The following is a 24,317-nucleotide window of genomic DNA, read 5'->3' as shown; positions in this document are numbered from 1 at the left end:
CAGAACATTGGTATGGATGCTTGCAATGGAGGCCCTATACAAAAGCCTAACCCAAGATATGAAACCGTAATTTCAAAAAGGTACCCTTACTCCAACTGGCCAAACGCTTTCTCACCTTCCATGGAGATAACGACCTTTGGCCTGACCCCTGCAGAGGGCAGTAGCACCACATTCAAAAGTCTCCTGACGCTGACAGACAACTGTCAACCCTTAACAAACCCATCTGATCCTCAGGCATGACCCCCGGAAGGCACGACTCCAAACGGGTAGCCAGCACTTTAGCCAACAGCTTTGCATCAGCATTCAACAGAGAGATGGGTCTAGACGCCCCAAACTCTTTAGGATCTTTGTCCTTTTTCTAGATCAACGAGATTGAAGTCTGCACTAGCATGGCCAGCAGCAACACCCCCCCCCCCGGGACAGCGAGTCATTGAACACACCCAACATGTATGGCACCAACAGAGTCGGAAACTGTTTATAAAATTCCACAGGGAATCCATCCGGGCCCGGTGACTTCCCTGACTACATTGCACGAATACAGTTCACAATTTGCTTCTTCCCCAGCAGTGCATCCAATTCTTGCCATCTTTTGCTTTCCACCACTGGGAACCCCAACCCATCCAGAAACTATACCATCGCTGAATCCTCCCCTGAGGCTAATTCTTGTATCACCCCCAGTAAAAGGCCTCAAACACCCCATTAATCCTCTCTGGAGCAAAGACCATCCCTCCATCTTAGCCTGCCACCTCAGCTGGTGAGTCAATAAATGGGTGGCCTTCTCCCCATGCTCATTAAATATCCCTCTTGCACGATGGAGTTGGCTTACTCCCTTCCCCGTTGACACTAACTCAAACTCCATCTGAAGTTTCTTGCTCTCCGCAAACAGCTCCGCCGTTGGAGCAGCAGAGTATTGAAGATCCACCTCAAGGATGGAATCCACCAACTTCTGCTTCTCCACCCTACTCGGTGTATCTCTATGAGCCTTAAAAATCTCCCCACCTGATTACCACCTTCAGCGCTTCCCAGAACGTGGAAGGTGGGACCTCCTTGTTCTCATTAAGTTCCACATAATCCCCAATAGCAGAAGCTACCCTCCCACAAAACCCCTTGTCAGCTAGCAACCCCATGTCCAACCCCCATGGGGGTCACTGAGAGTGACCTGTCTCTAAACACATAACCACATAACGTGGAGCGTGGCCGCTAATAGTTGGACAAAGGAAGTTGCAGATGCACAACGGACCAGATATGGAGAAACACAGAGTTCTCTGAGGCTGCATCACTGGAGTAGATTGCAGAGATAGGAAGGGGTGAAGCTGTGGAGGAATTCGAACACAAGGATGAGAATTCAAAAGTCAATGCAATGGGTAGCGGGAGTTAATTAGCTCAGTGAGCCCCAGGGTCAATGGGTGAAGAGGACTTGGTGTGAGTTAAGATACCAGGAACATAGATTTGGGTGAGCTCATGTTAATGGAGCATCAGCAATGCATAAGTCCATATGTTTCTGATAGAATGGAAAGGAATATGTAAAAGTTGTTCTTTAAGAGTTCTTTTTGAAGTGGAATTTGAAAATGAAATGAATGTTACATGATGGAACTTATTTTACTGCATGCCTGAGAGGCATTGAATACTCTACTATATTGCTGCACATGCATAGGATGCTGAAATATTAAATGCTCTCAAAGGACTGTCAATTGACTGAGTGAAGAGTTCAAAATTCACTTTGTTTCATTACAATAAAGAAAATCAATTAAAACTGTTTTACAATTTAAATACACCTGATGAAACAAATTATTGCAGCACATTTATCGCTTTATATGAAATTGAAATACCCTCAAAAATTATTTTGCTGGGTGACTTGAAATTGGGATCTTTGAATATTCAATCACTTGTGCAAAATTCCTTTGTCGGCGAATCTAAAAGGGATGTGAATTATTTTAAAATAAATAAGTCAATGTCTGAGGAACTTATTTCAAGTCTGAGAAATTATCAGCAAAATATTGCTTTAAACTTTTCTGTTGCTGAACGATGCATAAATCACAGCTAAACGTATTTGTATCCATTTTTTTTATTTGTGTACAGGTAATCCATTTTTCTCTGGCTTACATTTGTCATGTTGTCACTTCTCACAAGCTTGGTTTACAGCTTCTCCACTCCAATCTGCACTGAAGCACAATTGCCAGCATACGAAGGTAGCAGAAAAACATGCATCAATTTGACATAAACTATGTAGATGCAGTGTTACATTATATAGATAAACACAATTCATTTGTAATTGTATGAGTTTAGGTGCTCAATAAACATCTATTAGCATGTTCAGTTGAAGGAATTTCTGTCTTGCTACGATCATCTAAGAATATCTTTCAAGCAAAATAAATATGCAATAGATAATGGGAGAGCAGGGAGAATGTTCTAGGTAGATGCCTTGGTTCCATAAATATTTGTTCTGTATTTGTTTGCTTTTAGATTGTATTGTGTAATTATCCATTCTCAAGTTTTTTTATTAACATGCAATTTAGTTTGTTTTTTATGCTCACTCCTATTACGGTCATCTCCACATCTGGATATATCCCATGTAGAGACTGGAAGCCATGGCTCAAATGATAGCTCTCTCACTCCTGAATTCAAATCTTATGGGTGCGAGCTCACACTCCAGGGACTTGGGCATATAATCAACACTGACAGTTTAGGGCTGCATTTTTGGAGATTCTGGGCGCGATTCTCCCATGCCACGCCGTATGGGAGAATCGCCGTTCGCGCCATTTTTTCCCGCGGTGGCGGTCCGTCGCTGGCAGGCGATACTCCGAGGAGCGGAGAATCGGCGCCTTTTGCACCCACGCGTTTGGTACGGCGCCGGTCGCGGGCCGCTGTCCGCGATGGGCCGAGCGGCCGCGCAGAAATGGCAGAGTCCAGCCGGCTGCATTCACACCTGCTTGCAGCCGGCAGGAACTCTGCACGTAGGGTCGGGGGGGGGGGGGTGGGGGGGGGGGGGGCTGTGGGGCGGGGAAAAGCACTCCTTCACTGGGGGGAGCCGCCGATGGGGTCTGGCCCGCGATGGGGGCCCACCGATCGGCAGGCCGGCCTCTCCAGCCACGGCCCTATTTTATTATGCGGCCGGCCCCTGAAACCTCACGCCATGTTGCGCCGAGGCCGGCGCGCTGATGAAGTCCCCTGCGCATTCGCGGGTTGGTGTGTCCCAATTGCGCATGTGCGGGTTGGCGTGATGCCCATTCGGTGCCGGGAAGGGGGGCTGGATCGGCGTGAACCGCTCCAGCGCCGTGCTGGCCCCCTGTGTGGGCCAGAATTGGTAGTGCCCGCACCCATTTCACGCCATCGTGAAACGCGACGGCGTTCATGACGGCGCGAACACTCTGTCTCCATTTCGGAGAACCGCACCCTCTGTCTTTCAAATAAAGCATTACACCCTGTCAAGCCTCTCAGGTAGATGTAGCATGAAAAATAGCATGACACCATTTCTAAGAACAACTGGAAAGTTCTCCCTGGGAGCATGGCTTATATTTACCATTCAACCAAATCACTAAAGTAAAATTGTCATTATCACATAGCCATTGTGTGAGTTTGCTGTGGGAAAATTGGTTGGCGCCTTTTCCTACATTATGACAGCGACTTCCGTTCAAAACTAATTAATTGGCTGTCAAGCACTTTGGATGTCCTGAGATCATAAAAGGTGCAGCGCAAATATAAAGTGCGGGATTCACCACCCCGCGGCACCCGTTTTCTGGTGCAGCGCCCCCTCCCCCCCTGACTGCAGCGGGATTCTCCGTCCCAACAGCCGGCCTATGGGAAACCCCACACTGTTGGAAAATCCACAGGCGTGAGTGCGCTGGCGGCAAAACGGTGGATCCCGCCGATGGAGAATCCAGCCCAAGTTCTTCCTGTATTTTCTTTCGAAGTTCATATTCTCATGAGACTGGTTAATCCCAGGCCTCTGCTAAAGACACAAAGCAAGACTGTGTAAGAGTAACCATGTAGTGGTTCACAACCAGATTTCTCCTGTGTAGCAAAGTCGCATAGTCCCAGGTGACTGATGTGTTAGGCAGGTAGGTTTGATGTGGACTGCACTCGATGCAGGGAAGCTAGAAACAGACGTCTAACACTGGAGAAGATCCAACACTGTTTTATTCAACGATAGAACTGATATACATATTCAGCTGTGGGTCGACACTATACTGAACTGACTGGAGACCTTGTAGTAGCCTGACCAGACTTACTAGCTATCGCATGGTGTTTGCACTTGCTGGCTCGTGGACTCTGACTGTCTCAGTGGCTGGGTCCCGAGAGAACAGGAAACCTAGTGCCCTCTGGCTTTATACTGGTAGTGTCCTGCCTGGTGATTGGCTGCGCTGTGCTGTGTGCTTACTGGTCATCCTGTGTGTCAATCACTGCCTGTCTGCATCTCATTATGTACATGAGTGGATATTATGACAGTGACCATAGACTGCTTTCCCCTTTGAGGGGGAGAGTTGACTGGGGGTGATTTAACCACACCACAGGTGAGGGGCAAGGCTGAGAAGGTGGGCCTTCATGAATAACATCAGCCGGTACGGGAGTTGAACCTTGGCCTTGGCCTTGTTCGGCATCACAAACCAGCTGTCCAGGCAACTGAGCTAAACTGGGCCCACTAACCAGTCACTTTTTGGAAGCATCAATTCTGCATCATATCTCCACGTGTTATAGGTTACCAAAATCCTGTGGTTTCACACAAGGGTGTTTTTCAGATGAGTGTCAAGAACATGAGAAGCCGAGATAGGAACAGATGTAGACCATAAGAATACAAGAGTAAGGAGGTTATACTTCAATTATACAGAGTGTTGGTTAGTCCACATCCGGAATACTGGCTATAGTATTGGTCTTCTCTTTTAAGGAAGGATGTAAATGCATTGGAAGCATTCAGAGAAGGTTTATTTGGTTAATATCTAGAATGGCTGAATTGTCGCATGCGGAATGGCTGGACAGGCTAGGCTTGTATCCGCTGGAGTTTAGAAAAGTTAAGAGGCAACATGGTTGAAACATATAAAATTCTGAGGGGTATTGACAGGGTGGATAGGGAAAGGATGTTTCCTCTTGTGGGAGAATCTAGAATTAATTAGAGACCACAGTTGAAAAATAAGGGGTTGCCCATTTATGGCAGAGATGAAGAAAAACACTGGACGGGCTTCTCCGTTTCAGAGACTAAATGCTGACGTTGGGACAAATTTGGTGGTATTCTATGGCGCCGCCCCGGACCAATTCATCAACCGTTAATGGGCTAGCACCGACGCAATGTGGAACACGATCAATTCCAATGAAAACCGATGTTGGATACGCCGGAGTCTGGATTGACACTCGAGAGGCTGACAAACTGCAGCCGCATATTTGCACTCCATTCCCCACACAGACTCATCCCAGCCAACAAGATGGCACTGATAGAGCTGGAAAGCGCCCATCCCATTGATGGGCCGGCTGGGGCCAGAGGGTACCTAGGGGGGTGGCCAGAGGGGCACTAGGTTCCCAGTAAGCAGTCAGTGGCGTGCGTGGCCGCATGGCTGCCTTGCAGGCTGCGGCAATGGTGTTCCGTGTCCATCTACCCGACTGCATGGCCCACCTTCTGGCCATCCCCTGCTACTCCCCCCGGCACTGGCAGAAGCCCCCCCCCCCCCCCCCCCCCAAAGCCAGGGACACAACTGTCAGCACACTATGGTGAAGTTGGATACTTTCTGTACCCATCATACCAGGATTGCAAGTATGACAAATTTCGAAGAGAACAACGATTCATATTACATGAGAAAATGGTGCTGATTAGATTGGCAAGCAGAGGCTGGTTGGTAGCTATTTCACTAGCAAGACTGCACCGAGGAATAGTTATCCTCTGAACATTGGTGTAAATTCAAACCAGGCAAGTCAACACTTTTTTTATTCATTCACAGGGGGTGGGTGTTGATGGCTGGGCTAGCATTCATTGCCCAACCCTAATTGCCCTTGAGTAGGTGGTTGTGTGCGGCCTTCTTGAACTGCTGCAGAACATGTGGCGTAGGAATTCCCACAGCTTTGTTAGGAATTTCCAGGATTTTGACTCAGAGACAATGAAGGAACAGCGATATTTGTCCAAGTCAGGATGTAATTTGGAGGTAAGCTTGCAGGTGGTGGTGTTTCCTTGCATCTGCTGCCCTTGTCCTTCTAGGTGGTGTAGGTCCGGGATTTGGAAAGTGCTGCCAAAGGAGTCTTGGTGTGTTGCTGCAGTGCATCTTGTAGATGGTACACACTACTGCGGAGGAGGAAGTGAATTTTGAAGGTGGTGGATGGTGTGCCAAACAAGTGGGCTGATCTGTCCTGGATAGTGTTGAGCTTCTTGAGCGTTGTTGGAGCTGCGCTCATCCAGTCAAATGGAGAATATTCCATCACACACTTCACTTCAGCCTTGTAGATGGAAGACAGGCTTTGGGAATCAGGAGGTGAGTCACTCTCCACACAATTCCCAGCCTCTGACCTCCTTTTGTAGCACAGTATTTGTATATGGTTGGTCCAGTTCAGTTTCTGGTCAATGGTAACCCGCAGGATGTTGATAAGTACTGCCATGGGGAATGAATCAGGGAATGACTGTCCCCCAAGGTTTTGTTTAGTTGGAAAAGATGCAATGCTTGGACATGCTCCTTCAGCTGCAAAGGACACGGCTAGGTTTGCAGATGATATAAAGATCTGTAGAGGGACAGGTAGTATTGAGGAAGCAGGGGGGATAGAGAAGGACTTGGACAGGCTAGGAGAGTGGGCAAAGAAGTGGCAGATGGAATACAATGTGGAACATGTGAGGTTATGCACTTTGGAAGGAGAAACGGAGGCATAGACTATTTTCTAAATGGGGAAATGCTTAGGAAATCACAAGCACAAAGGGACTTGGGAGTCCTTGTTCACGATTCTCTTAAGGTTAACTGCAGGTTCAGTCGGCAGTTAGGAAGGCAAATTCCTTCCTAACGTTAGCATTCATGTCAAGAGGGTTAGAATACCAGGGATGTACTTTTGAGGATGTATAAGGCTCTGGTCAGACCTCATTTGGAGTATTGTGAGCAGTTTTCGGCCCCCTATCTAAGGAAGGATGTTCTGGCCTTGGAAAGGGTCCAGAGGAGGTTCACAAGAATGATCCCTGGAATGAAGAGCTTGCCGTATGAAGAACGGTTGAGGACTCTGGGTCTGTACTCGTTGGAGTTTAGAAGGATGAGGGGGACCTTATTGAAACTTACAGGATACTGCAAGACCTGGATAGAGTGGATGTGGAGAGAATGTTTCCACTTGTAGGAAAAAACTAGAACCAGAGGACACAATCTCAGACTAAAGGGACGATCTTTTAAAACAGAGATGAGGAGGAATTTCTTCAGCCAGAGGGTGGTGAATCTGTGGAACTCTTTGCCGCAGAAGGCTGTGGAGGCCAAATCACTGAGTGTCTTTAAGATAGAGATAGATAGGTTCTTGATTAATCAGGGGTTCAGGGGTTATGGGGAGAAGGCAGGAGAATGTGGATGAGAAAAATATCAGCCATGATTGAATAGCGGAGCAGACTCAAAGGGCCGAGTGGCCTAATTCTGCTCCTACGTCTTGTGGTCTTATGGCGCTGAGCATGAATATATGTAGCTTCCAGTACATTGTAAGCCTGATTGATAATCTTAATTTGGTTGTCGGTGTAATTTTTAGCACAAGTGGGATTGTTAGTAAGTGCTGTCCAATCACAGAATCACACCTAATATTGGACACGATGTTCTCGGTTTTGCAAGCATGGGCTGGTTTCAGTGTGGCCAATACTTTGCCCATTGCGAAAAGCCAAAGGCACATTCTGTTTGATACGATCCACCAGGCATTGAGACATATGGCCCAAACACTTGAAATCATACTGGCACTGAAATGCATATACCACATTATTCACTTTTTTGATAGGCAGAATGTCTTTTTGGCTTGATGGTAGCATCCTGTTCATGGAAAATACCACTTGTTTTGCTGCTGCACAGTAGCAGCATGAAACGGCTTGCTTCACCTGTTGCTCAAATTTCTGATTCTCTACCATTCAGAAGACCCAATCGGGATAGCCTTTATTCCGCAAGGTAGCTTTCATTCTCCCTATTTCAGCATCAAGCTTGCCGAGTGCAATACTCAAATAAGACTCTTCTCAATTGTGATCACATCATCACCCAGAGGTATTGGCCACTCATTTTCATTAATAGACTTATTGACATTAAGTGGTTCATTAGATGCTTAAGATGGGTTAAAGGATCAATATTGGAGCTGTGTCATGCTTGACTGCCATTTTCCAATACTAATAATGAAAATGCATTCTTACTATGCGTCCACTTCAAGACTGTTCCTTCCTATGAATTTGTTAGCAATTCATTTCCCCATAATGATGATGAAAATTGGTTATTGCACAAGCCTCCCTCTCTGCTCCATCCCCCATGGTGTGATGCCGCTTTTAATAAAAGGCAAAAATCCAAGGGACACGGGGGATGTGTTAACCTAAAGAGAAAGACAAGTTTGCATTGGGTGGGAGATCAAATTCCGAGAGAACTGTTTTCCAGTCCAAATCTATCTTCTACCCGACCATTTTCAGCTTTAAACTGATACACGAGGCAGGCTGGTACTTTTAAAATGATACTGTAACTGAGACCCTCATTGCTTTTCCACTTCAGAAATGTAACTGTTGTCAGTTGGGTTTCCGTAGCATTGAGAAACCTGGCAGCTTCATTGAAGCGGGAATGTGGCGCTTACAGGAGCCGAGGGCCCCATGGATCGAAGGAGTCTGCTTGCCAATCTTCCACAACAGGTATATGGACGTCCGGTGAGTGGGAGCCCCAGGCCTTTTGTGAGAGCTGGTGGGTTACGGGTGGAAAACCCGTGCTCCATGGTATTAGATGGCTGGTCTTTGGCTGCCCCTGACTTGCATATTAAAAGGGCCTTATGCCCTCCCAAGCTGTCAAGCAGCTGACTCTTGGGAATACAGGGTGGAATTTACAGACTGATATCCCGGTTCCACTGATGCACGATCAATTGAACAAAGACTAGAGTTGGATACAACTGAGGCTTTATTGCTCTAAGATGTGTGGCCTCCCACAGCAGCTGGCGAAATGGCTGCTGAATGGAGGACATGCATATTTATACTCCACCTACTGGGCGGAGCCAGCAGGCAGGGACTACCGGCGAACCTTTAGTACAGGTCCTACCTTACATCACCTAATATAGGTGCAACAGTGGTTTACCAAATTCACCCCCTGTTAAAATTGATTCTGGCGGGGGTGGTGGAGAACTATATACAGCAATGAATCTATATTTACAGTATTTGAGCAGGAAAAAAATGTCTTTTGAAGTCTGGCGGACCAGTTAGAGGTTTAACCGGTCGACTGGGACCGTAGCTGGGATCGACGTAGAGGTGGCGGCGATGTTGATGCTGGCCCGATGTTCGGTGACTCTGGGAGCGTGCCGAACCCCTCTTCATCCTCGGGCGTGGGAGGGGAAGGACGGATGATCCTGGTGGGGTTAATGCTGGGAGCGCCGGGGGAGGGGAGGGTGGCACCGGGCCGGAGGGGTGTGTGTTTGTGGAACCTGCTGGTGCCAGGTCCCTGAAGGAGACAGTATCCTGGCGGCCATCGGGGTACGCTACGTAGGCATACTGGGGGTTTACATGGAGCAATTGCACCCTCTCCACCAACGGGTCCGCCTTGTGGAGTCGGACGTGCCTACGGAGCAGGACTGGTCCTGGAGCCGCGAGCCAACTCGGGAGCGACACCCCGGATGTGGACTTCCTGGGGAAGGCAAAAAGACGTTCATGGGGTGTGTTGTTAGTGGCGGTGCACAGCAGTGACCGAATGGAGTGGAGTGCACCAGGGAGGACCTCCTGCCAGCGAGAGACTGGGAGGTACCTGGACCATAGGGCCAGTTGGACAGCCCTCCATACCGTCCCGTTCTCCCTTTCTACCTGCCCGTTTCCCGGGGGTTATAGCTGGTCGTCCTGCTGGAGGCGATACCCCTATTGAGCATGAACTGACACAGCTCATCGCTCATGAATGAGGATCCCCTGTCACTGTGGATGTAGGCAGGGAAACCGAACAGAGCGATGATAGTATTTAGGGCTTTGATGATGGTGGCAGACGTCATATCGGGCGAAGGGGAATCTGGAGTACTCATCGACCATACTGAGAATATACGTGTTTCGGTCGGTGGACGGGAGGGGCCCTTTGAAGTCCATGCTGAGGCATTCAAAGGGGTGGGAGGCCTTCACCAGGCACGCACAGTCCGGCCGGTAAAGGGCGGCTTGCACTCTGCACAGACCTGGCAGTCCCTGGTGATTGTCCGTACTTCCTCAATGGAGTAGGGCAGATTGCGAGCCTTGACAAAATGGTACAACCGTGTGACTCCCGGGTGACAAAGGCTGTCGTGCAGGGCCCGGAGTCGGTCTACTTGTGCGCTGGCACATGTACCTCGGGATAGGGCGTCTGGGGCTCGTTGAGTTTTCCGGGACGATACAAAATCTCGTAATTATAGGTGGAGAGTTCGAACCTCCACCTCAAGGTTTTATTGTTTTTGATCTTGCCCCGCTGTGTGTTATTGAACATGAAGGTTACCTACCGTTGGTCAGTGAGGAGGGTGAATCTCCTGCCGGCCAGGTAATGCCTCCAATGCCGCAACAATAGCTTGGGCCTCTTTTTCGACGGATGAATGCCGAATTTCTGAGGCATGAAGTGTGCGGGAGAAGAATGGCATGGGTCTGCCTGCCTGATTGAGGGTGGCGGCTAGGGCGACGTCTGATGCATCGCTCTCTACTTGAAAGGGCAGTGTCTCGTCTAATGCGTGCATCCCGGCCTTGGCGATATCGGCTCTGATACGGGCGAAGGCCTGTTGTGCCTCGGCCGCCAAGGGAAAGTGTGTGGACTGTATGAGTGGGCGGGCCTTGTCCGCATAGTTTGGGACGCACTGGGCGTAGTATGAGAAGAACCCCAGGCAGTGTTTGAGGGCCTTGGGGCAGTGGGGAAGGGAGAGCTCCATGAAGAGGCGCATGCGGTCGGGATCGGGCCCCAGAACTCCGTTCTGGACCACAAAGCCAAATATGGCTAAGCGGGTCGTGCTAAACACGCACTTCTCCATGTTGTAGGTGAGGTTGAGGAAAGTGGCGGTGTGGAGAAATTTGGCAAGGTTGGCATCGTGTTCCTGCTGGTCATGGCCGCAGATGGTGACGTTGTCTAGGTACGGGAAGGTGGCCCGCAAACCGTACCGGTCGACCATTCTGTCCAACTCTCTTTGGAAGACCGAGACCCTGTTAGTGTCGCCGAAGGAAACCCTGAGGAAGTGATAGAGACGACTGTCCGCCTCGAAAGCTGTGCATGGACAGTCCGATTTACGAATGGGGAGCTGGTGGTAGGCAGATTTGAGGTCTACTGTTGAGAAGACCCGGTACTGTGCAATCTGATTGACCATATCAGATATGCGTGGGAGGGGGTACGCGTCGAGCTGCGTGTACCGATTGATGGTCTGGCTGTAGTCCACGACCATTCTGTGTTTCTCCCCAGTTTTAATGACTACCACTTAGGCTCTCCAGGGGCTGTTGCTGGCCTCGATGATGCCTTCCCGAAGCAGCCGCTGGACCTCGGATCTGATGAAGGTCCTGTCCTGGGTGCTGTACCATCTGCTCCTGGTGGCGATGGGTTTGCAATCCGGGGTTAGATTTGCGAAGAGAGAAAGCGGACGACCTTTAGGGTCGCAAGGCCACACACAGTGAGGGGTGGTAGGGGTCCGCCGAATTTCAGGGTTAGGCTCTGGAGATTGCACTGGAAGTCCAGGCCTAGTAGTAGAGCAGCGCAGAGGTTAGGGAGGACGTAGAGGCAGAAGCCGCTGAATTCTACGCCCTGGACCGTGAGTGTGACCGTACAGTACCCCCGGATCGCGACGGAATGGGATCCGGAGGCCAGGGAGATTCTTTGGTTGGCGGGGAGCAGCAGCTTACCGTATCCGGGTGTATGAGGTTTTCGGTGCTCTCGGAGTCCAGCAGGCAAGAGGTCACATGGCCGTTGATTTTCACGCTGGTCGATGCGGTGGCCAGATTGTGCGGACGAGACTGGTCGATCGTCACTGAGGCGAGTCGTGGTCAATCGTCGCTGGCGTCGGATGATGGGGAGCCTGGAGGGCCCAGGTCCTGGAATGCTGTCCATGCCCCATGGGGATCCTGAAGATCCTGCGGGGGTGCCCATGGCGGTGCCCATGGGCCGCACATTGCAGGGGTTGGACAAGATGGCGGCGCCCATGGGCCGCACGTGGACTATGGGGGGGAAAATGGCGGCGCCCACTGGCCGCGCGCGGTCCGGGAAGATGAAGATGGCGGCGCCCATTGTGTGTAGACTAGGGGGGTGGGGGCTATAGCGGCGACTGCGCGGGCCTGGCACACCGCGGCGAAGTGTCCCTTTTTGCCGCAAGCCTTGCAAAGGGCCGTGCGGGCCGGGCAGCGTTGGCGAGGGTGTTTCTGGTGGCCGCAGAAGTAACATCGGGGACCCCTGGGGTGCGTGGGCTGGCGCGTGGCGCAGGCGTACTGGCTAGGTAAGGCCCCCGCTGGGGCGGCTGTCTGTGGGGTCCACGATGTGTAGGACGGGTGGGCCACGCGGCTGGGGGTTAGGCCTGACTGTTGTGCGAGGCGACCGTCATAGAGAGTGCTAGCTACTTTGTCTCAGCTAGATCGAGCGTGGCCCCTTCTAACAGTCTTTGGCGTATGAGGTCCGACCCAATCCCCGTAACGAACGCATCCCGCATAAGGAGGTTTGAATATTCAGAGGCCGCAATGGCCTGACAGTCACAGTCCCGGACGAGTGGGATTAGTGCCCACCAGAAGTCTTCTATGGACTCAACAGGGAGTTGAGAGCGAGTGGCGAGTACGTGCCTGGCGAAGAGCGTGTTCGTTTTCTGTGCGTAGTTTTCTTTGAGAAGCGCCATGGCGTCGGCGTTGTTCGGGGCATCCTGGATCAGCGGAACCACGTTGGAGCTCAACCTTGAGTACAGGATCTGTATCTTCTGAGCCTCCGGAACAGGGGTGGTCGCTGAGTTTATATACGCCTCGAAGCAAGCTACCAGTGATTAAAGTCCTTTTTGGCATCGCTTGATTGCGGATCCAGCTGCAGGCGATCTGGCTTGATACGGAGGTCCATCTTTTAGAAAATCTTAGAGCAATAAATTGAGGCACGATCAATTTAACAAAGACTAGAGTTGGATACAACCGAGGCTTTATTGCTCTCAGATGTGTGGCCACCTACAGCAGCTGGCAAAATGGCTGCTGAATGGAGGACACGCATACTTATACTCCGCCTACTGGGGCGGAGCCAGCAGGCAGGGACTACTGGCGAACCTGTAGTACAGGTCCTAATATAGGTGCAACAGTGGTTTACCACATCCACCGACGGCGCACCCTCGGTTTTCCCTGCGACAAGGGGTGCATTCAACGTGAAATCCCCTTGACAATGGCGGAACCAGAAGATTCTACTGGCAGAACCACCTCCACCGCCGAAAACCACGTGGCGTGTTGCGTAGAAAATCCCGCCCAATGTGTTAGCTTCCTTGCTTTCAGGAACGATGCAATCAATAACAGCCGACCATGCTTAGGCTCATTTCCACCCTGTGGTTGGCCAGAAAATCCACCCCATCAAGTGGAGAGTTCAAGAAGCAAACTCCTCCCCTAGAGGAATACGATGTGAACGGATATGCTTCCGTTGGTTAAAAAATAAAACACTGCAAATGTTGGTGAATGGAAACAATGTGGTGGAAAGTGCACTAAAGAACGAGAAACGTTCTGTTAAAAGAAAACGCGTGCAGGACAGTGGGGAAATGACGGTGAGTGGGGCTCAGTAAGTTGCTCTTGCAGAGAGCCAAAATTGATATTGTGTGGCAAATGGACATTCTGGGCGGGATTCTCTGATCCTGAGGCTAAGTGTTGACGCTGTCGTAAACACAGTTGCATTTCTCGACGGCGTCAACATGGCCTCAGGAGCAGAGGGTCTGACCCCTACAGGGGGCCAGCACGGTACTGGAGCGACCCGATCCTGGCATCAGATGGGTGCCACGGGTCTGTGCATGCGCAGTGGGACCGGGGCCAATGCACGAATGTGCAGAGGGACTGGCGCGATTGCCGAGCATGTGCGGTGGCTCCCTTCTCCGCGCCGGCCCCGACGCAACATGGCGTAGGGCTACAGGGGCGGCGTGGAACAAAAGAGACCCCAGCCCGAGAGGCCGGTCCGCAAATCGGTAGGCCCCGATCGTGAGCCAGGCCACAGCGGAGGCCCCCCCCCCCCCCCCCAGGGTCGAACCCCCCTCTCTCCCCATCAAGCTACGCCCGGATGCATTCACGCCGAGATCCCTTCGGGTAAGACCAGGTGTCAACGGCGGCGGTGGGACTCGTTTTTTTTTGCGTGGCCGTTCGGCCCATTCCAGGCCGAGAATCGCCGGGGGGGGGGGGGGGGGGGCCGTGTAGAGAGGCCCCCGACCGGCACCGCACCGACTGTGCCGGCGCCAATTCTCCGGAGAATCGGTGGGCCAGCGTCGGGGCGGCGTCATGCGATTCACGCCCGTTCCGGCGATTTTCCAGCCAGGCCTGGGCTGAGAGAATCCTGCCGCCTGTTCTCCAACCATTCAATGGTTTAATGATTCAATAATTCATTTCCGTAGTGTATTTCTCAAGCACAGGACGTCCCAAAGCACCTTAGAGTGTATCAAGAACTTTTGAAGAGTAGTGACTGTCGGGGTATTGGAAATGTGGTAGTTAAGTGTAAAGCAACTTCCACATACAACATGACAATGACCAGATCATCTGCTTTTGTGATGTTGATTGAGAGATGCCAAGCATAACCCTTCAGCTCTTCTTCAAAATTGTACTATGGGATCATTTACACTGACCTATGAGGGGAAACAGAGCCTCAGTTTAAGGTCTCATCCAAAAGATGCAGCACTCCCTTCACTGGAGTGTCAGACTTGATTTTGTTTTGTGCTCAAATCCTGGATTATGTACTGTAATACATAAACTGCTCACTGCCTTCTGCCGACTCTGTGGAAGGATCTATTGTACTGCGATAAATTTCCAAACAAATATGTCTTGAATTCATGACACCGTATCAATGAGCTTGTGTTGTACAATTCAGCAATTCTATCCAAATCAAATGTCCACTTTGGGGGGTGGAATCTTCCAGTCCCAACGGCAGTGAGACGCTTGGCGGGCAGGGGAACTTAATTTGGCAAAAGATCAAAAATCAGTTTCCCAATGACGAGACAAACTTTTGCAATTGAGTTCCCTGGACTTTAAAGGCAGGTTGAACTTCCCGATGAGCAATGTCAGGAAGCCCTTTTGCATGCGTTAGGATGTCATGCTTGCTCATCAAAAGGCCAGCTCGCTGGAATTAAGTTCCCTTCCAAATTGAATTCCTCATCAGTCAGGAATTAGAATGTTCGTATATACAAATGCATTTAAGTGACATACACCTGGCGAGGTTGACTTCTTCCATGAAGCTGTTTTGGCCTTCCTAGATATTGCTCAGAAATGTCAGCCTCCTGATTGAGACCCAGTGTTGGTAGACCAAGCTGTGTGAAGGCTGTCTACGGATGTTGTGAATGATGTGTCTGGCCATGCTGCCATGGAATGCTCGAAGGGGTTGGTCTGTACCGCGTGGAAAAGTTTATGCAGAAAAACACCTTTAACCACAAGTCCATCAAATTATCTGTACATAATGAACTAGAGGCCTGCTCGAAAAGGAGATGGTGGGTCCTGTCGGATGATTCCCTGAGCAGACTCTCAAAGTTATTCGGTAAAATGACTCTGCCAAAGCTTTTAAACAAGCACCCTGATGTAGTTTGGCTGGTGATGAAGAAGGCCATCCCAGTCAGATCCTTCCTACATGCCCAGAGTCTCTCCCCGTCCACACGTTGCCCTCAAGGTAGCTGTGATGTGGAAGATACCATTGTCCACTTCCTTGTAGAATGTGCCTTTGCAAAGAAGGTTTGGAGAGAGATGCAATGGCTTTGTTGAGGTTCTTCCCAAGTAGTTCTGTGATACTGGACTCAGTGCTCTTTGAGCTGTTTCCAAGGATGCACACTGTTATGGGCAAGGCGTTTTCAGAACCCCAAAATGTATCATGGAGTTCAACCAACCTCTCCCTTTAATGGACTTGTTGCTTTTCCTAGCACACGGCTTTTTCCCTAGGTGTGGGATTACAATTATGGACACCTGGGTTTTTAAACACAAAACAGTGTTTATTCCATGAACTCAACTTAACATCTTGAATAAACATTGGATCTCTTAACACCCCTTACTTCAAAGTTAACTCAGAAAATATTGCAACAGTAAATAATTCCTTAAAATGTTCCTTCAAACTTCCAAGAGACTTAACACCTTTAAACAAAATCACATCAGGTTAAAGGCTTTACTGTTATAAGTTTAAATCACCCAAATGATCCAGAGATAGTCTTTCATGTCAGAGATCCAGCTCACTGCAAAACACAGACACACACACAGCTCTTTTCAAAACTGAAATTAAAAACCTGCAAAACTAAACTGCAAAATGGCTGACCTGACCTCAGCCCCACCCACTCTCTGACATCACTGTTTTCTTAAAGGTACATTGCTTAAACATCCATGTCTTAAAAGTACTCTCACATGACAACACCAAGACAATCAGCTACTGCTGGCAGATCATTAACTCGGTGAAAGACACTCTTTGGTCTGCCTGAAATGTGTTGGTCTTCCAGTGGACATGCTTTGGGTAGTCAGGAGGTGAGTCACTCACCAAAGGATTCCTAGCCTCTGACCTTCTCTTGTAGCCACAGTATTTATATGGCTAGCCCAGTTCAGTTTCTGGTCAATAGTAACCCTAGGATGTTGACAGTAGAAATTCATTGAATGTTAAGGGCTGATGGTTAGATTCCCTCATTGCCTGGCACCTGTGTGCCATGAAGGCTACTTGTCACTTGTTAGCCCTAGCTTGGCTATTGTTCAGGCCTTGCTGCATTTGGGCACAAACTGCTTCAGTATCTGAGGAGTCATGAATGGTGCTGAACATTGTGTAATCTTCAGTGAACATCTCCACTTTCGACCTTACGATGGAAGGAAGGTCATTGGTGAAGCAGAAGATGGTTGGGCCGAGGACACTACACTGATGAACTCTGCAGTGATGTCCTGAAACCAAGATGCTTGATCTCCAATCACCACAGCCATCTTCCTTTGTGCTAGGTATGACTCCAACCAGTGGACCGTGTTTGAATTAAGGCTGTAATGAGGCCAGGAGCTGAGTGATCCTGGAAAAATCCAAACTGAGTAAGTGCTGCTTGATAACACTGTTGCTGACCTCTTCCACCAATTTACTGATGATCGAGAGTAGACAGATTGGGGCGGTAATTGGCTGGGTTGAATTTGTCCTGTTTCTTGTGTACATGCCATACTTGGATAATTTTGCACACAGCCAAGAAGATGCCAGTGTTGCAGCTGCACTGGAACAGCTTGTTCGGGGTGCGGCAGGTTCTGGAGCACAAGTCTTCAGTACTATTGCTGGAATATTGTCAGGGCCCATAGCCTTTGCAGTATCCAGTGCCTTCAGCCGTTTCTTGATATAACGTGGAATAAATCAAACTGTGATGCTCCCGGAGGAGGCCGAGATAGATCATTCACTTGGCATTTCTGGATGAAGTTTGTTGCGAATGCTTCAGCCTTATCTTTTGCAATGATGTGCTGGGTACCCCCCCTCATTAAGGATGGGGATATTTGTGAAGCCTCTTCCTCCAGTGAATTGCTTAATTGTTCACCACCATTCATGACTGGATGTGGCAGGACTGCAGAGCTTAGATATGATCTGATGGTTGTGGGATCCGCTTAGCTCTGTGTATCGCATGCTGCTCATGCTATTTGACATGTTAATAGGAATGGGCAGTTTCTAAGGCCCACTCCCTCCCTGCCCTCAAGCAAAAGGCAGAAGCAGGAACAAAGGCAGTCCTTTCCTGTCCTGCCTGTGTTCTGCCTTGACTTGGGATGGGGAAATACGGCCCTCGGTATTTTCAGTCTATCAGCTGTTTTATGTCAGAGTTCATCTCTTTTAAAGAATTTCATGCCAGTATAAAATGAATGCACATGGAGTGGAGGCAGACACGGTGCGTGAGAAGCTGCGTAGTGGGTGGCACACCCAGAGGTTTTGCCATTCATCGCAGCATGGCCTTGTTCAATAAATGTTTTCAGCGTGCAGAAGCAGGAATTTGTCAGCAGGAAGTTACAACTGGGACTGAAGCAGGTGGCCGATCAATTCAAAATGCTGATCAGAGTCCTATGACACACTACGAATTTACTATTTTACTGGGTGTTCGCCATCTAGTCTCAGCTGGCAGTTCAATTGAAGAGAAGTTGACAACTGAATCAATGTTTATTTTCGTGGGTCAAAAAGGATCAGGAGAAGCCCTCTGGGCTCCAAATAACAGCCACCACTGCTGCTCCGCAACCCACTACCATTGTAAAACCTGGGGCTGGAGAGCCCTGGGGCACTTGGATCCATTCACAGCCTGCAACAGAAGTCAACTGGGGTCCATCAATTGGTCATCCGAATACAGTAGGAAATGGGATGTTAGGCATCATTGGTAGGGATATAGTATGGGCTTGGGGTTACTGGAGAATCTACCCCAGGATGTATAAAATTGCACTGCATACTCCATTTGACCTCACCAGTGATGCGCACAAGTGTCAACTTGTTCCAAATTCTAACTACATACCTTTTTTAAAAATATATTTTTATTGCCATTTTCAGTTTTATATACATTGCAGTTCTTTTCTGGTGCTGTTCAGTACAAAAGATTTTATTGTGTCTATTTACGATTTGTCGCCATCTGACTCGGTATGCTCTCCTCCCCCCCCCCCCCCCCCCCCTCCCCTCCCAGCCCACCCCCACCCCTCCCTAGCTCTCCCCCCAATGCCCTCCCTGCTCCATCGGGGGTTGTTCCCCTCCAGCCCAGTTTCCCCCCTTCCCCCCCACTTCTTTCCTGCCCGTTTCGGCCACGTCCACCTTGTGGATGGGGCGGAGGGGGGGGGTCTACCCCCTCCCCCTCCTTTTGGGTTGTTCCTTTTGTTCCCCTCAGGTCCCCTCTGCTCTTCCATTTCCCCTCTCCCTGGGTTGTGTGCTCATGATCCCCCTCTTTTACTTTTTAATTTTCCTCTCTGCTAGTTGTTGTTGGCCTGGAACAGGTTTTGGAACAGGCCGCCAAATTGCCCCCATGCTTTAAGGAAGCGTTCCTCCCACCCTCAGATGGTGTATTTGAAAGTCCGCCAGGTCTGCCGGCCAGTCTGCAGCTGTGGGTAAAAGCAAATTACTGCGGATGCTGGAATCTGAAACAAAAGAGAAAATGCTGGAAAGTCTCAGCAGGTCTGGCAGCATCTGTAGGGATAGAAAAGAGCTAACGTTTCGAGTCAAAGCTTTGACAAAGAGTCATCGGACTCAAAATGTTAGCTCTTTTCTCTCCCTACATATGCTGCCAGACCTGCTGAGATTTTCCAGCGTTTTCTCTTTCGCTGCAGCTGTGGGTGATGCTGCTGATCGCCAGCCGAGCAGGGTTTTCCGACGTGCGATTTGGGAAGCGAAAGCTAGGGTGTCGGCCCTCTTCCCCATGTGTAGTTCTGGCTGCTCTGATACCCCGAAGCTTGCCACTTTTGAGCACGCCTCCACCCTCACCCCCACAACCTTGGACATTGCCTCGGAGGAGACTGTCCAGAACCCAGCAAGTTTGGGGCAGGCCCAAAACATGTGGGTGTGGTTGGCCGGGCCTCTCTGGCACCGTTCACATCTGTCCTCCACCTCCGGGAAGAACCTGCTCATTCGGGTTCTGGTCAGGTGTGCTCTGTGCACCACTGTAAACTGCATGAGGCTGAGCATTGCACAGGAGGAGGTGGTGTAGGCCCTGCTGAGTGCTTCTCTTCAGAATCCCCAACCCACCTCTGTTCCCAGTTCGTCTTCCCATTTCCGTCTGGTCTCGTCCAGTGGCGTTCAGGCCCTGTCCAGTAGCTGTGCATATATTTTCCCACAGAGTCCCCCTTCCTTACTGTCTGTACTCAGCAGGTCCTCTAACAGTGTGGTCTCCAGGACCCTGGGGTATCTTTGAATAATTGGCAACAGGAAACTGTCAAGTGATCGTTAAACAGCTCAAATAATTGAGCACAGTACGAAGTCTTACAACACCAGGTTAAAGTCCAACAAGTTTGTTTTGATGTCACTAGCTTTCGGAGCGCTGCTCCTTCCTCAGGTGAATGAAGAGGTCTGTTCCAGAAACACATATATAGACAAATTCAAAGATGCCAAACAATGCTAGGAATGCGAGCATTAGCAGGTGATTAAATCTTTACAGATCCAGAGATGGGGTAACCCCAGGTTAAAGAGGTGTGAATTGTCTCAAGCCAGGACAGTTGGTAGGATTTCGCAGGCCAGATGGTGGGGGATGAATGTAATGTGACATGAATCCCAGGTCCCAGTTGAGGCCGCACTCATGTGTACGGAACTTGGCTATAAGTTTCTGCTCGGCGATTCTGCATTGTCGCGGGAACTGAAGGCCGCCTTGGAGAATGCTTACCCGGAGATCAGAGGCTGAATGGCCTTGACTGCTGAAGTGTTCCCCGACTGGAAGGGAACATTCCTGCCTGGTGATTGTTGCGCGATGTCCGTTCATTCGTTGTCGCAGCGTCTGCATGGTCTCGCCAATGTACTACGCTTCGGGACATCTTTTCCTGCAGCGTATGAGGTAGACAACGTTGGCCGAGTCGCACGAGTATGTACCGCGTACCTGGTGGGTGGTGTTCTCACGTGTAATAGTGGTATCCATGTCAGACTGAGTGGGCACCCAAAGCTAAGTAGAGGCTTTTAGTAGTAGTGATAGTTTAGTTTGTAGAGTTTTATGCAGGAGTGGATTTGACTGTGTAAATAAGTCAAATCATATTTGATGAGCATTGAGTTTGAACTTACTAACTGGTGTATCGAGCCTTTGATCAGTATTCGGTTTAGAACTTTGTGGCGGTATCGAAAAATACCTGGCGACTCTTGAGCAAATGTAATTAAACAGAGCCAAATTAAGAAACAACAGCAAAGAGCAACATCCAGAAGATGGTACTGGTTGTGTTGGAACACACCCATACACCTGATAGGTCGGCTGGAGCGGATTCGTTCTTCGGATTTGAGGATCTTCAGCCCAGCAGATATGACATCCCAACTCGTGAGTGCAGGATGATGCTGCAGCCTGAAATTAAGAGACAGAGAGCGGTACATGCCCAAAGAGAGCGGCCTGCTGCCACACAGAGCGTGGTCCACTCTTCGAAAGAAGACATGCAGGACTCCACACCACAGTCCTTGCACGAACAAGAAGTGACTCCAGTGTCACAAGCCTCCACAGCGAGCTCGTGAACAGACTCCATGATAGAAGAAACGCAAGACTCCCGAGAGCAGTCCTTGCACACACAAAACGTGACTCCAGTGTCACAAGCCTCCGCAGCGAGCTCGTGGACAGCCTCCACGATAGAAGAAACGCAAGACTCCAGAGTGCAGTCCTTGCACACACAATATGTGACTCCAGTGTCACAAGCCTCCGCAGCGAGCTCGTGGACAGCCTCCACGATAGAAGAAACGCAAGACCCCGACGCGCAGTCCTTGCAGGAACAAGACCATGAGGGTCTAGCAACCTCCTCTGACCAACTAGCGGCAGACGATGCAAGTCTGCCATGCTCAAGTAAACAGCAAGAAGACTACGACAGTCTACCACGCTCCAGTGCACAGCAGGATGACCATGACGGTCTATCATGCTACAGTGAAGAACAAAGCGACGATGACAGTTCAACCCCAAATGAAGAACAACAGAAAGACAATGACAGTCCACCCACATTGTTTGCACCACCAGATGAAGACTCTGACAATTTACCCAACCCAAGTGAACAACAAGTAGCTACTGAGGATCTACCCACGGTATGTGAGATGAGTGACGACAGCATCTCACTTCCCATGCAAGATGTGCGAAGTGACAGACCTCAGCTAGTGTGTATAGAGACACTCGACGATCACTGTGAGACCACTGGTGACTCCGGTGACACCACGATACTTCCACCTTCATTCGCTCAAACCTCTCCACAGGTAAATGCATTCCTGCATGTTCCAACTCCAGACGTGCAGCTTCAAGAAATCTCAGCTGACTCCAGTGAATCTGCTAAGACTCCGGACGGGGAGCATCAACAAACCAACACTGACTCAGTTAAAACAGACAAGACTCCAGATGGGGAGCAACCAAACGGCGACTCTGATTCACGTAAGCCGGACTTTCCTCCAGACAGGGAGTGCCGCAACCTCAGTGATGGCACGCTCAGGGTGACAGCTGATGCCACAACGACAGGAGATGGATCACTTAACAATTACACTGGGTCAGTAATAACAAGCAGCGGCTACAGTCCAAGAGGAATACACCAATATTCACCACAGCTATATCCACACATTTGTTCCACACCAACAATGCAGCCAATGACAGTTCATGCTGGACAAACCGAGTATTCAGGCATGCAGCAGCCAGCAGTCTATGCCGCATATTCTCAAACAGGCCAGCGCTACGGATTGCCCACTAATGGAATCAAGACCGAAGGAGGACTCCCACAAGTGCAATCTGCACTACAGACTGAATGCCTTAGTTACAGCCCAGGATTTGCTGCACCCCAGCCTGGCCAGACGGCATATTCCTATCAGATGCAAAGTTCTAGTTTCACACCATCACCAAGTATTTATGTGAGCAGCAATTGTGTTTCCAATTCAACAAGCTTCAACGGTTCTCAGCAGGATCAACCTTCCAGCACAGCATGTGCCCAGAACCAGTATGTACAGTCTTATCCAACTTCAACATATGGCACATCCATGATCTCGAATGATACTGTGGATGGTACCTCTTCAACATCAACACCTTATCAGCTACAAGATGCCATCCAACAGCATCATCACAAACATTAAAAAAAGAAAGGGACTCCAAATCAGACAGCGAAGTGATTTGACAACTTCTTGGTTCCTGTGGCACAGGGACGTTGATGGTGTTCATAACCAAGAGAGACATTTGACCATGATGATTGATGGTTTATGGACTCACAAGAATGATTTGGACTTATTATTTGATCACTGTTCCCATGATTTGTATATACCTTACCTTATCTACCTGTTCTTTGTTCAATTTTCTTAAAGTGTACAGAAAATATGAACATATAAAAAGGGGGGATGTGGTGATGTGCATCAATGTAAATGCATGTAGGCTAACTAGACACTAGAGGGAGCACCAGAAACATCACACACAAACACTCAGCCAATAGATCAGTTAGATAGGAGACGACCAATGGACATTCACGATACACAAGGAGGTGACACGACCACAGGGGGGCTCTATGTAGCACCTTGAATTGAATCAGGCTAAGCCTGGTGCACGAGGAAGAGGAATTTACCCTGCTTAGGGCATCAGCCCACATACCCTCCTCTATCTCCTCCCCTAGCTCTTCTTCCCACTTTCCTTTTAATTCGCCCACCAACTCCTCCCCCTCTTCCCTCATCTCTCGGTATATCTCTGACACCTTGCCCTCTCCGACCCACACCCCCGAAAGCACTTTGTCCTGAATCCCCTGTACCGGGAGCAGCGGAAATTCCCTCACCTGTTGTCTTGTGAACGCCCTCACCTGCATATATCTAAGCAAGTTTCCCCGGGGCTACTTATACTTTTCCTCCAATGCTCCCAAGCTCGCAAACGTCCCATCTATAAATAAATCTCCCACCCTCCTAATTCCCAACTGGTGCCAGCTCTGAAATCCTCCATCCATTCTTCCTGGGGCAAACCTATGGTTATTCCTGATTGGGGACCCCACCATGGCTCCCCGCACACCTCTCTGTCACCTCCATTATCCCCAGATATTCAATGTTGCCGCCACCACCGGGTTCGTGGTAAACCTTTTTGGTGAGAGCGGTAGCGGCGCCGTCACCAGCGCCTCTAAGCTCGTCCCTTGACAGGACTTTCTCTCCAGCCTTTTCCACGCACCTCCCTCGCCCTCCATCATCCATTTACGAATCATCGCCACATTGGCGGCCCAATAGTAGTCGCCCAAATTCGGTAGCGCCAATCCTCCTCTGTCCCTGCTACGTTGTAGGAACCCCCTCCTTACCCTCGGGACTTTCCCTGCCCACACGAAGCTCGTGATGCTCCTGTCTATTTTTTAAAAAAAGGTCTTAGTGATTAGTATAGGGAGACATTGAAATACAAATAAGAACCTCGGGAGGACCATCATCTTAATTGCCTGCACTCTG

At 49.6% G+C, this 24,317-nt stretch overlaps 1 protein-coding gene across 1 annotated transcript in view; it reads right to left on the bottom strand.

Moving 5' to 3' along the window:
- Window positions 1-24,317, bottom strand: part of pou6f2 (POU class 6 homeobox 2) — a 953,197-nt gene that overhangs the window by 205,473 nt on the left and 723,407 nt on the right. The window lies entirely within an intron of this gene.

This window comes from Scyliorhinus torazame, chromosome 11 (assembly GCF_047496885.1).
Source record: "Scyliorhinus torazame isolate Kashiwa2021f chromosome 11, sScyTor2.1, whole genome shotgun sequence".
NCBI lineage: Eukaryota > Metazoa > Chordata > Chondrichthyes > Carcharhiniformes > Scyliorhinidae > Scyliorhinus > Scyliorhinus torazame.
The sequence above is the reverse complement of the archived record's forward strand: the minus strand, read 5'-3'. Positions and strand labels throughout refer to the sequence as shown.